Source organism: Chrysemys picta, chromosome 4, assembly GCF_011386835.1.
Source record: "Chrysemys picta bellii isolate R12L10 chromosome 4, ASM1138683v2, whole genome shotgun sequence".
NCBI classification, from domain to species: domain Eukaryota; kingdom Metazoa; phylum Chordata; order Testudines; family Emydidae; genus Chrysemys; species Chrysemys picta.
Window position 1 is genome coordinate 22,978,391 of NC_088794.1, and position 14,157 is coordinate 22,992,547.

The window sequence follows — 14,157 nt, forward strand, 5'->3', positions numbered from 1 at the left end:
ATTGCTGCAGCAATAGCTCCCTTGCTGTCAAGCGGTAAATGCAGTGGTAATTAAATGGGAGACTAAGGTGATCGGCTAGGACTGACGGCAAAGGGAAATGGGATGGCTTCATGGAATCCATCTGGAGGAAACTCAGATGTGTACCTTGTATGACTGTGACTTCTAACTCAGGCTTATGCAATAGAGCACGCCGTTAGGAGCAATGCAGGGCTGGGAAGTGAAGCCGAGTGGTGCTTACCTAAAGGCCCTGTCCTGATCTTTACTTATGCAGCAGTAAATCTAGAGTAGCTCCAATCCAGGAAGTGAGGTTAGTTTGAATTTACATTTGCCTAACCAAGATCAGAATAAGTGGAGTTTTAATAGTAATACTTAGCTTGCCCCAGGTCACTCAGCAGGCCCATGGCAGAGCCAGAAATAGACCCCAGGTTTCCTGAGTTCCAGCCCATTGCTCTCTCAAACTGCCTTTTAGCCTGACATAAGGCCTACCACTGTGGTCCTTACTTGGGCATAACTCTCCTTGCCTTCAGCAAGCCTTTAGCAAAGTCTCTCACAAGAGGCTATTGAAGAAATCAAAGCACCACAAGTGAAAAGCAAAGCACCATCATTGATTAGAAAATGGCTAAAGACAGCATTGGAATAACACTTGTCAGGACAAAACCTTATAGTCAGGTCCCCCTGAGTTCCACTCTAGGGCTGATGAAGTTTGGTATATCTGTTAACAGCCTGGATAAGGGGCGAGCAGTGAGATGGCAGAGTTTGGAGGGGACACACAGATAGAGAAACTGAGGCACTCAGGGGAAAGTCACTTGCACAAGGTCACCCAGCAGGCCTGAGACAGAGCTGGGAATTGATTCCAAATCAAGTGAGCTAGCCACTATGCTATGCTCCCTTCCAGTGGAATTTAGACTTTGAAAAGAATGGTCATGGAATGTAATTCTCCAATTAACAATCCCATCTGCACTCTGCCCACCCAACTGTCTGAAGGCGCTTGTCATTAACAAAGTGGTGACAATGTTTGCTTTGCAAGTAAATGTTTGTCAACTAGTGTGACTGTCAAGGTTTGGCACTCTTGAGTTGTATGTCTTTAGTGATGTTAATTGGAAGTAAATTTACTAAATTACTCCCAATTATTTCACCATGAGTGAGATCAGAATCTGGCCCATCTACTTCACAAGAAGCTGTAAGATCACATAGCATTCCTACATTCTGTAAAATGTATTTTAAGAACTTTTTGTTTACAAACATTCATGTGATACTTGAGAGCAAATCTGGGACATGAACAAATGCTGTGTGATATACAACCCTCTGTAAACCTCATTTTTTCCATGTGTTGACATAACTAGATTATCAAACGGTGGAGCACATAAAGCATCTTATTGAGAAGATCCATGCTCCAGTGGTAGGTGCCACCCTGGGACATGGGAGACCCTTTGCTGCCATAGACTTCTTGCATGACCTAATGTCATGAAACACTCAGTCTCTTTGGCCAGGTCCTCAAAAGTACATAGGTGCCTAACTCCCATTGAAATCATCAAAATACCTGTGTGTCCCTGGAATGTGTCAGGGTTCAATCCAGTCCAGTGAGGAGTTGTCACCCCTGTAACTCAGGGCGCCTTACATGTTATTCTGCTGTGGCTCACAGTACAAGTCACATGCTGGCTTGCAGCACCCAATTACTTTTTGCAAACTGACCCCAACACCTGCCTCTCCCAAATTTCCCCCAAACTGTGTCTCTGCAGAATTCAGCTGTCTCACTGAACGCTCACAGAAGTTAAGTCCATTGCTCTTTTAAAGAGACAATACACTGCAGTTTATTAATTGAACTGGGGTTTGACACATTCTTATTTCAATCACAGCACTGGATTGGTTTATAGTGTAAAAGTAAAACAAGTTTATTAAACAAAAAGTTAAGTGATACCAAGTGTAAGGATACAAATGGTTACAAAGAAAAGTAAAAATAGGTATCTAAGACTAAAACGTAACGTCAGCAAGTTACAATCTTTGCCTATGCAGGTTTCTCATCTATATTCAGTTCCCAAAGGGTTCAGCCCCATTGGTTGAAGAACCCAACATTCTGTGATTTTAAGAGCTCTGGCCCCTTGAATCCCCCAAGTGATGGACCTCCATGGGGTTCTCTTCCCTGTCATCCAAAAGCTTATTGGCCCTGCTTCAAGAGATAGGAAGCCTCATAGGGGTGAAGTCTCCATCCCCCTGTATGCAAATTGGGCTTCCATTGTTTCGATTCCTCGCAGCTTAGTTGACATTGGAGACAGGAAAATAGCTGCCTTTACTCCTGTCTGGGAGAAAACCTATTGCTCTCGGTGTTTGGTCACAGACTTTAAAGCATATCAGTGAGTAGCCATAACTCATAGTGTTAATGCAGACATTTCACTGTGATATTTAATTCCCAGTGTGTCACATAAAAGCCCTTACAGAATACATTTGCGTAATACAGTAACATTGTATAGAATTAGTTGATTCAACTGCTTATCAGTTGAGGTCCAGATCCCTCTGTTTACATACCTAAGAGGCTGTCTCCCCCACTCACTAGTTTGATGGCTTTGTTTAGCTTGTTTATAGATGTACCTTCATTGTCACTTCATCAATGACCAGGCTGGTACAGACAGGCAAATACACATTTCTTTGTCCAGGACAGACTGGGCTTATGCATTGCTTGCCAAGCACATTTTAAGAACATAATTCTAGCAAGTATTTATAACTCTGTGCACACCCCCTACATACACCACACAAGAATATTAATGATCAGTGAGTTATTAGTTTTCCAGTGCTATATTACTGGACCTTTTGGGGATATACTATGACAACAGTGTGTTAGGTGTGGTGAGTATATCAAGCCCCACAAGAATTGCTGACACAGAGTAGTGAACCACCAATGGACCTCTGTGTCACAGTCTCATACAAGAACAAATTTACAACAGCTGAGGCTCTGGCCCAATATTTTCCAGTAACATTCCTGCTTCTCTATGTGTACGTCCCAGATTTCCTCTTTCCAAGGCATTTGTGCAGAAATAGAATCTTCAGACTCAGTTCAGATGTGCACCTGATGATGTCACAACCTTGGTCAGTAGCATGACAACTGGCTGCTGTGGAACTGGATGTAATTTAACCAACAAAGGATTCTTAGGACTCCAAGATGGGAAAAATAATGAGCAGATGCACTGTTGAGAAACAAAGATCCTGTTTTCAGGCAAATCCTTCATGTCGTGCTTGGAATGAAAAGTAATGCAAATGCTGGAGGCAAACTGCAAAAGAAAACAGACATTGTTTTGTAAGAGCGGAAGAGCTTAGTTCGTCTACATGAGTGAGCTTGTGAAATATGCACCATGGCCCTTCTAGAGGCTTGTCCACATGGGATAATAGCCTACTATTGCAGCAGGCTAACGGCACTACTTCTTTAGCGCAAAAAAGCAGAAGTATATGCTTTCATGCTGAAGGTGCTGAATTCAAACCCTGTTCTGGTGGGGCACATTACACCAACACACTCTGTTTTATTCCAAATTTCAATCCACACCTCCGCCACCAAGATATTGATTAATAAAATCCACAAGAACATGAGGCAAAAGCATGACAGCACCAGAATGTTTCCATTGGCTGAACATATCCTGAGGGCCGGACATTTGCACCTAGCAACTTCAGAAAGCTGCATATGCAGGCCACTTGGGTAATAAGAGGAGGATGGGAAACAGACATGAAGTTTAACCCTTAGAGGGCTGAGTCTGAGCCATCTCAGTTCCAGCCTATTAGCGTCTCACTTCCTATCATTTGGCATGAGTCCTGGCTGTCTTCCTGCTCCACCCCTAAACAAAAGGAGAGTCTTCCTTTCTCTTCCCAGATGAAGGCCTTGGATTCTCCTAGTGTGGGATCTTCCAAACATAACTCCTATGCCCCCAGGTGGGTCATCAGAAACAGGGATTGAACCTGGGAACTCTGGATCTCAATGCATGAGCCGCTACTGCCTGAACTGAAAGAGCCAGCTCTTAGACTATGTCTGCACTCATGGCAGCATGCACAGTACAGGTACGACACATATAGCTACATGCCACAGTGAAGGCTGGCCGTGTCCACACTTGTCACTGTGCAGTGCAGCTACGTGCTGCAGTGAAAGGCTCTGGCAGCTCCCCACTTCCAGAGCCTTTCACTACAGCAAGGAAAGGCTCTGGCAGGTGGAAGGCAGTGGTGAGCACTTCTTGGGCATGTAGACAGCTCTTCTAGGATATATACTCTGGGGGTAGGACACTTTACTCACCTAAGCCAGGCCTTACCGTCTACACTGCTGTTTATACCCATGCTAGCTGGGCATGCAGTGTCTGTACGCTAATGCCACAGTAAGTGTAGCTGTTCCTTTAGCCATGGTAGGTACATCAACCTCCATGAAGCTTAGCCACCACTAGAGGGGGACAGAGTGCCATACCGAGTAGGTATAGCGTACATAAACTAAGCAAGATTGGGTCTGCTTGCTATTTGCATGGGAGATGGCCAAGGAAAATCTAATGTGCTGCAACGGTGTGTGTTTAAAGCCCTAGCAACATCTTTTCTATATTCCTGACCAGAACTGTGGAACAACCAAAGGACCAGCCCCCTGAAAATCCATCCCAGGTTTTATAATGAGCGCAATGCAGGATGGGGGAGGACCATGGGAATTTAATCATTGCCAGATGCACGGCCAAGCGGTCGGACAGGATCAATGAACCTCAGTTATTCACCTCTCAATCCATATTTTTACACTGCATTCATCATTCTAGCTGTGGTCTAATGATACCTCAGCAGCAAGTGCTGTGGCTTGGATTGGAGCAGCTCCCAGTAATCTGAAACACAACCGTGTTGTCTCTCTGAATTAATAATGAACTAATGTCCCAGCACAGGGCTAGGGTTTGCAGTGCTACCAGAGGCCTTCAGATGAGATGTTAATGGTAGTCCTGACTGCTTGGGGCCATTAGAGAGAACATGGTGCTTTACAAGTCGGTGTGATTCATGTCCCAGTTTGATATTCCAATTGGGGCAATTGCATTCTGCCACCACACAGCCTCACGCCAATAACCGTGCTTCACTTCCTGTCCTAAAGAGTTGCCAGTGCTGCTGGATACGTTTCAAACAGCTGGTGCCCCTTGCCCAGCTGAGGCCAGATTTTCAGGAGCTCGGCAATGCACAATTAGAGCCAAGTTTTCTAAACAACATTCCGCCCCCAGCATGCTGAGTTCCGAGCCCTTCTGAGAAGTCTGCCCAAACTGCTGTACCTTAATGGTAAGTGAAGGGATCCTTATCTAGTGTCATTTACAAAATGCTTTTGGATCTGGTGGGCTGAAAGGTGCTGTATAATATGTAACATTAATCTGCTATTATCCACAATCCAGTTTTTAAAAGCCATCCATGGTCCTGTAAATAAAAAAGTCTCTGTATTTCCTTTTTTAATAGCCTCTGAACCATGCATGTGTAAGCGGGGGAATGGTCCCGCTACTGTGAGGAACTTTCCTGGCTTCTGCACTACCCCGGTGAAGTGGGCTAGCGAAAGGATCTGAGTCCTCGCTCCCACTCCCTTTACCCAGAGGCCTCCCTGCCCTTGAGGGCTCCCCTTCCACTCTCCTGTCTGGCAGAGTCCTCGTAACCCCAACAAGGCTGGGCCCAGGATTCCTGGGGGGCTCAACCTCCAACCCTGCTGTGGTCACCTAGGACAGGGGCTAGGGTGTCCTCACTCCGGGGTACCCTCTCTGCACTGGGCACCTCCCTGACCCACTGATTATTCCATACAATTTAAAGCAAATACAAGTTGTTTAATTAACAATCTAAAGAAAAGAATAAGGAAAAATGGGAGAGGTTAAAGGAAAACACATCACCCCGCTCTGTGGCAGGGAACATTACAAACAGTGTCTCTGGACATCAGGGCAGTTCCCAGTCTGTTCCTTGTAGGTCCCAGATTTCCTTCTCAGACCCTGGCTGTGCTGCAGGGATGCTGCGGGTTGGACACTTGCAATGGTGGTGGCCACACAACCCCAACACTTTGAGTGGTGGGACCCTTCTTCCCAGCATCAGCCCCCCGTCGGGTTACGGTCCCCCTCCCGGTCTGGCCTGCGAGGGCCGTTGGCTAGGGGTGTCTTTCTGTGCTGGGCCCTTTGCCCAGGTCCCCCCTTGGCTGGCCCCACTTGCTCACCACACCTGGCTCTGTGGCTGCAGCTCTGCTCCCAGCACAGGATCTGCTCTCCCTGGGCTACATCTCTGGCTCTGTGGCTGCGCCTCTGGCCCCTCTGGATCTGGCCCGGCTCTGCTCCCTAGCTCAGCTTGGGCCCCTGCTTTCTCCTTAGCTAGGCCCCACTCAGTCTGACCCAGGCAATTCCAACTCACACGGAGGACGAGACCCACCCTGGCCTCCTGTCATGCTGATTAGCCTGCCCGCCCTGTCAATCAGGCTGACCTGGAGCATTGGCCTCTTGCCATTGTTCCTGGGGACTGTCAGTCTCAGGGTCCTGATTTCCCATCGACCCCTCCCCTTTTAGTGCTGGGAGCAGCCAACCAAAACACCCCCACTGAATGTTAGTAAGGGGCAACAGTCCCCTTACACATGGGAAGCTACTGTCTCTTCTGTTAGCTTGGGACTGTCTCCTATGGTTTAAAACAGTAATATTCAGACCTCAGTGGTTCAGGAGCCAAATTAGGGATCAACATTACCCCAAAGAGCCACAGTAGTGTGAATTCACTGTTTCATTTACTCTATTATTCTCCCAGCAAATTGACTGACCAAGTTACTATTTTATCAACTACAGTTGATTAATAACACAGTAAAAGCATCCTGATTGGTTAATCATTAAATCACACAGTGTTTTAATATCATGTGCTGCAAAGAGCCGCAGGAGATGCATTAAAAAGCCATAAAAAGCAACAGAGGATCCTGTGGCACCTTTAAGACTAACGGAAGTATTGGGAGCATAAGCTTTCATGGGTAAGAACCTCACTTCTTCAGATGCAAGTAATGGAAATCTCCAGAGGCAGGTATAAATCAGTATGGAGATAACAAGGTTAGTTCAATCAGGGAGGGTGAGGTGCTCTGCTAGCAGCTGAGGTGTGAACACCAAGGGAGGAGAAACTGCTTCTGTAGTTGGCTAACCATTCACAGTCTTTGTTTAATCCTGATCTGATGGTGTCAAATTTGCAAATGAACTGGAGCTCAGCAGTTTCTCTTTGGAGTCTGGTCCTGAAGTTTTTTTTGCTGTAAGATGGCTACCTTTACATCTGCTATTGTGTGGCCAGGGAGGTTGAAGTGTTCTCCTACAGGTTTTTGTATATTGCCATTTCTGATATCTGACTTGTGTCCATTTATCCTCTTGCATAGTGACTGTCCAGTTTGGCCAATGTACATAGCAGAGGGGCATTGCTGGCACATGATGGCATATATAATATTGGTAGATGTGCAGGTGAATGAGCCGGTGATGTTGTAGCTGATCTGGTTAGGTCCTGTGATGGTGTTGCTGGTGTAGATATGTGGGCAGAGTTGGCATCGAGGTTTGTTGCATGGGTTGGTTCACCTCAACTGCTAGCAGAGCACCTCACCCTCCCTGATTGAACTAACCTCATTATCCCCATACTGATTTATACCTGCCTCTAGAGATTTCCATTACTTGCATCTGAAGAAGTGAGGTTCTTACCCATGAAAGCTTATGCTCCCAATACTTCTGTTAGTCTTAAAGGTGCTACAGGACCCACTGTTGCTTTTTACAGATTCAGACTAACACAGCTACCCCTCTGATACTTGACTACTCTTAAATATCTCCAGAGATGGAGATTCCACAACCTCCCTAGGCAATTTATTCCAGTGTTTAACCACCCTGACAGTTAGGAACTCTTTCCTAATGTCCAACCTAAACCTCCCTTACTGCAGTTTAAGCCCATTGCTTCTTGTTCTATCCTTAGAGACTAAGGTGAACAAGTTTTTTCCCTCCTCCTTATGACACCCTTTTAGATACCTGAAAACTGCTATCATGTCCCCTCTGTCTTCTCTTTTTCAGACTAAACAAACACAATTCTTTCAGCCTTCCTTCATAGGTCATGTTCTCAAGACCTTTAATCATTCATGTTGCTCTTCTCTGGACCCTCTCTAATTATGAACAGGCTCCAGGTGGGAAAAAGAGCCCCTGAGTACATTGACTCAGCCTCCCCCCCTTAATTAGATGTGATGAGGCCTTTAAAAGTAGTCCATCTGTCATTCTGCCTGAAAAGGTGGGGGCTACTTCCTGTAGGAGCCAGGTGTGGGGCTTTGTCTCACTAGCCAGCAGCCTGTGCTTCCCTCTATCAAGAAAAAGCAACAAGTAAGTGCTCTGACTCAAGGCCAGCCTGGTTGCACAGCATGGACTCCCTACCCTAGAGAGACAAACAGGTGAGACCCACTGAGCTAATGTGCACAGCTGTGAGTGTTTTGGTCCCTCAGCCTGCTCCCTTTGCGGGGCTTAGACCATTGCAGGGTTTTGGTGTGTGTGTGCCCTTGCTAAATGGCTGATGCACATACGTGTGGGGGAAGCATCTACCTGGGGCAGATGTCTCAGCAGCATTTGTGCTTCAGTCTTGTGGTGCTTTGAAAACTGACCCCTTCCCTGCTTATTTAACTGTGCGTAGGGCTGGGCTCTGATTTATCTTGATGTTTGTCTAACCAGAGCCTGAGCAATAAACAGCATAGGATTCCCCTCAAGGTGACCTCAAAAGGGCCAGATGCAAATGCACCAGCTCCTTTCATGGAGGAAGATTGGCGCATTGTTCCATTTGTGAATGGCCAAATCTTTTTCCATGCCTTCCAAAGTAAGGAGCCACTCCCCAGGAGAGGGCAGTGATCCCCAGATGGCTGCTATGGAAGACGGACTGATATTTAGTGGCCTGCTGCAGAGATTCCTGTCCTAGACCCATTAATAACAGGGTAGAGAGAAAGCCCTGGCTTGTACTAGGGTGCTAAAGGAGTTGGCGGGTGAGATTGCAGAGCCATTAGCCATTATTTTTGAAAACTCATGGCGATCGGGGGAGGTCCCAGATGACTGGAAAAAGGCTAATGTAGTGCCCATCTTTAAAAAAGGGAAGAAGGAGGATCCGGGGAACTACAGGCCAGTCAGCCTCACCTCAGTCCCTGGAAAAATCATGGAGCAGGTCCTCAAGGAATCAATTATGAAACACTTAGAGGAGAGGAAAGTGATCAGGAACAGTCAGCATGGATTCACCAAGGGGAAGTCGTGCCTGACTAACCTAATTGCCTTCTATGAGGAGATAACTGGCTCTGTGGATGAGGGGAAAGCAGTGGATGTGTTATTTCTTGACTTTAGCAAAGCTTTTGATACGGTCTCCCACAGTATTCTTGCCGCCAAGTTAAAGAAGTATGGGCTGGATGAATGGACTGTAAGGTGGATAGAAAGCTGGCTAGATCGTCGGGCTCAACGGGTAGTGATCAATGGCTCCATGTCTAGTTGGCAGCCGGTTTCAAGCGGAGTGCCCCAAGGGTCGGTCCTGGGGCCGGTTTTGTTTAATATCTTTATTAATGATCTGGAGGATGGTGTGGACTGCACTCTCAGCAAGTTTGCAGATGACACTAAACTAGGAGGCGTGGTAGATACACTAGAGGGTAGGGATCGGATACAGAGGGACCTAGACAAATTAGAAGATTGGGCTGAAAAAAACCTGATGAGGTTCAACAAGGACAAGTGCAGAGTCCTGCACTTAGGACGGAAGAATCCTATGCACTGCTACAGACTAGGGACCGAATGGCTAGGTAGTAGTTCTGCAGAAAAGGACCTAGGGGTCACAGTGGACGAGAAGCTGGATATGAGTCAACAGTGTGCTCTTGTTGCCAAGAAGGCTAACAGCATTTTGGGCTGTATAAGTAGGGGCATTGCCAGCAGATGGAGGGACGTGATCGTTCCCCTTTATTCGACATTGGTGAGGCCTCATCTGGAATACTGTGTCCAGTTTTGGGCCCCACACTACAAGAAGGATGTGGAAAAATTGGAAAGAGTCCAGCGGAGGGCAACAAAAATGATTAGGGGTCTGGAGCACATGACTTATGAGGAGAGGCTGAGGGAACTGGGATTGTTTAGTCTCCAGAAGAGAAGAATGAGGGGGGATTTGATAGCAGCCTTCAACTACCTGAAGGGGGGTTCCAAAGAGGATGGAGCTCAGCTGTTCTCAGTGGTGGCAGACGACAGAACAAGGAGCAATGGTCTCAAGTTGCAGTGGGGGAGGTCCAGGTTGGATATCAGGAAAAACTATTTCACTAGGAGGGTGGTGAAACACTGGAATGCGTTACCTAGGGAGGTGGTGGAGTCTCCTTCCTTGGAGGTTTTTAAGGCCCGGCTTGACAAAGCCCTGGCTGGGATGATTTAGCTGGGAATTGGTCCTGCTTTGAGCAGGGGGTTGGACTAGATGACCTCTTGAGGTCCCTTCCAACTCTGATATTCTATGATTCTATGAATAATTCACCTCTCAGGGGCTGCCCTGTGTGTCTAGCTATAGTGCCATGTGAGTCTTGTGCAGGGTTCTCCCTGCCAGCAGGTGCAGGGTGTTAGCAGTCTCCTACTCCTTGGTAACAGTTTGTGCCCTTTTAGGAGTACCCAGGTGATCATAAATTGACCCCAGTGGGAATTGGCAATAACTTACAGTATGTCGTGCTCTGCACGTTCAAAGTCTTGTGCAAGACTGAGTGAGCTAATTAGTCCTCACAAACTCCTTGTGAGGTGAGTGGTGTTATCCCAGTTTTATCGTTGGGGAAATGGAGGCACAAAATGAAGAGACTGGGGTAGGGCCTGACAGAGCTGGCACTAGAAGTCGGGTCTGTCTGACTCCTAGCCGTGTGCTTGTTCCTCCAGACCATTGGGAGTTCAGCTTGGCGAGGTCAGGCTCCAGGGGGTCCCCAAGAATCATGCAGGTGGGATGCAGTGTTTCCAAAAGTGTTACTGGGCCAACTAGGATCCCATGAAATCCAATGGCAAAATGCCTCCAGCCACCCTAGCACCAGGATCTCTTCTTAAGACCTTGTCTACACTGGAGATTTGTCCCATGTCAGCTGTCAGGGTGGGTGCAGCAGTGATTAATTTGTAATGAAAGAGGTCCAGGGGCTCAAGCAATTTTTTTTTTCTTCATAACTGATGCAGCAAGCCCAGAGGTGCTGAGGCTGCCCTCGGTTGCAGTGACACAAACCCCTATGGTAGGCCAAGCAAGCTGTGACTCTCAGCAGAGTGGCTACCCCCTGCTGGAAATGGCAGTGAGCTCCTCCAATGCAAATGTCCTTGTTTGCACTGGTGAGATGGAGGCATATCCCCAGAGCGTGCAAGGCCTGCACATAACTCCCATGCCTCTCAATCCCACCCAGCAGTACACAACTCCCACGCAGTGAGCCAATTCTCCTTTTTCCCCTGGTGTGACTCCAATTTACACAGAGCTGCTCCATGGAGCCCAGTGCCATAAAACGGCTGCATCAGCCCATTCATTCCCACAGTGCATTTCCTTTCATCCCCACATCAAAGAGGCTCATAAAACCGATCCCAAATGCAAACCTTGGAGGCCATGCCTCCCACGGGGCTACTTAACCGCCCTTGTTCCTGGCACCTTGTTGCCTGGGGAAAGCTGAGCTGACAGGCAATATCTTTTCCCTTCAGCTCCCGCATCTTACCTGCTTTCCCCAGGGAGTGAGTTAGTGGCTCAGCCTGCTGGGGGTGGGGGAAGCCTGGTCATAGGCCCGTCTAGCAGTAACTCAAGCTACTCCGTAGCAGAGCATGTGGTTCTACCAAGGCTGTAATTTAAAGTTTGTTTGGCAGTCATGAGTATTAAAAAGTTACCAGGGGAGGGGATGAATCTAAAACCGGCTATTTTAGATGAAGTTTTAAGGCCAGAGAGAAGGGAGGGAATGGAGACCTCCTAGGGCTTGTCCACACTTGAAATGCTATCGCTGCAGCACGTCAGTGTAGACTCTACCTATGCCAGCATAGGTAATCCACCTCTGTGTGGATTTCTCACACCCCTGAGGGATAGAGTTAAGCAGACTTAATTTTCTAGTGTAGACCAGGCCTTTACTTTCCCCCTCTTCTTAGGCCTGGTCTACGTTAGAAAATTAGGTCGGTTAAAGGACGCTGGCTGGGGTGTGAAAAATTCACACCCTTGAGCGGCGTAGTTAAGCTGACCTAACCCCCAGTGTAGCCAGCGGAAGAATTCAGAACGGCCCCTTCCTGAGCTCTGAAGCCGTGAGATTGGGATGTGTGCTTTCACTGGAACTCTCCCACCTGTTATGGGCATGGTGCCCACGGCCTGCACTTAGCACTTGAGTACACTTCCCATCCACTCGCTGATAAGCGTTTTCATTGCTGTACGCTGAGTGCAATCCAGGCAGTGGGGCCAGTGCAGGCCGCTGGGATATAGAGGAAATGCTAATTGACTCAGTAATCAATCTCTCCATGCTCACGGGAGAGCTGTTGAGAGAAGCAGCGTTGTTTTACCCTCCAAGCAGGCCCTGTTCATAGAATCATAGAATATCAGAGTTGGAAGGGACCTCAAGAGGTCATCTAGTCCAACCCCCTGCTCAAAGCAGGACCAATTCCCAGCTAAATCATCCCAGCCAGGGCTTTGTCAAGCCGGGCCTTAAAAACCTCCAAGGAAGGAGACTCCACCACCTCCCTAGGTAACGCATTCCAGTGTTTCACCACCCTCCTAGTGAAATAGTTTTTCCTGATATCCAACCTGGACCTCCCCCACTGCAACTTGAGACCATTGCTCCTTGTTCTGTCGTCTGCCACCACTGAGAACAGCCGAGCTCCATCCTCTTTGGAACCCCCCTTCAGGTAGTTGAAGGCTGCTATCAAATCCCCCCTCATTCTTCTCTTCTGGAGACTAAACAATCCCAGTTCCCTCAGCCTCTCCTCATAAGTCATGTGCTCCAGACCCCTGACAGTGTGGCACTCTGTCATTTTCTTCTTGGGAATAAATTATGTTGATCTAGAAATGGCAGGTTTTCAAGAGTTCAGCTCCCACCTAGGCTCCATAATAAGTGGCCAAGTTGGCAGCAATGCTCAGCGTGTTGGGAACTGGGCACTTCTGGAAAATCTGGCCATGAATGTCTGGGTGTAAAACCATCAGGTTTTAGAACATGAGCTGACTGCCTGGGGTGAGGAAGACACTTCCTTTCTGAGCAGGTTGTTATGTAATTTTCAGGTATCTTGTCTTCTAGTGAAGCATCTGATCCTATCAGCCGTCAGGGACGGGATAGGGGCCTATATGGACCCCTGGTCTGATCAAGAATGGTAGTTCTTATGTTACTACCAGTGTCTTTTTATATTTGCATTACAAGAGCACCCCACGGGCCCCCAATAAGTCTGGGCACTGTACAGTCTCTGCCTCGAAGGGCTTGTAGTCTGAAGACTAATGACTTGTGAAGAGTGAGAGGAGGGGGTACAAAAAAACCCTGCAATTCTTACGTGTGTGTGTGTGGTGGGAGAGCTAGGATGGGGTGGGGGGAGTGTCACTGGAGGAAAGGAGGAGGTGGCAGAAGAGGCAGTGGAAATATGGGGGTGAGATGGAGGTAAGATGTGTAGAGGCTGACGAAGAAGATGTGGAAGAGAAGTAGGAAGAAAGGGGACAGTGAGGGCTCAGGGTGTTTAGAGGGAGATCTTGATTAGGGTACAGGTCAGTGAATGTAGAGCAAATGCATTAGATGGGGAGCCAGTCAAGTAATCGGTGAATCGATTAAACAGGAGCCAATGAAATGGCCAGTGATCGACAAATCAGGCAGTTAGTTGCAAAGTAGTTAAGCCTGTCCCCATTGGCCCTGGCCCCCATTGGCAATCAGCTGATCAGACCAGGCAATTAACCAGGAGCGATCTGCTGACTTTCAACCTGTGAAAGAAGTGTGCTGAGTAGAAAGTTACCAGGGGAAGTGTCAGGGGGGAGGGGGTGTCAGCAGGGTGAGGGGTGAAAGTTGGGTGGAGGGGCAAAAAGAGGCGGTGTCATCCAGTCCCTGCTGCTGGCTGCTCCCTGCCTAATGGGGAAGGGCATATGTCAGTTCTCCACCCCATTGGAGAGCTCAGATTGTATTCACCTACCAAGGAAGTTACACGCACAAGCAAATTGTTCTTGGACGTGTTTGCTTTTGATAAAAATGCTACCAAATTTACATGCCAATTACGTGTG

At 47.7% G+C, this 14,157-nt stretch overlaps 1 protein-coding gene across 3 annotated transcripts in view; it reads left to right on the plus strand.

Moving 5' to 3' along the window:
* Positions 1-5,206: 5,206 nt before the first annotated feature.
* Positions 5,207-14,157, plus strand: part of ITPR3 (inositol 1,4,5-trisphosphate receptor type 3) — a 108,637-nt gene continuing 99,686 nt past the window's right edge. Inside the window, exon 1 of one of the 3 annotated variants that reach the window (XM_065591656.1) lies at positions 5,207-5,262. The gene's annotated coding sequence lies outside the window, so the exon portion shown is untranslated. Of the gene's footprint in view, positions 5,263-8,254; positions 8,384-14,157 lie in introns of those variants that run through there. The other 2 variants (XM_065591655.1, XM_065591657.1) reach the window with 2 other exon arrangements.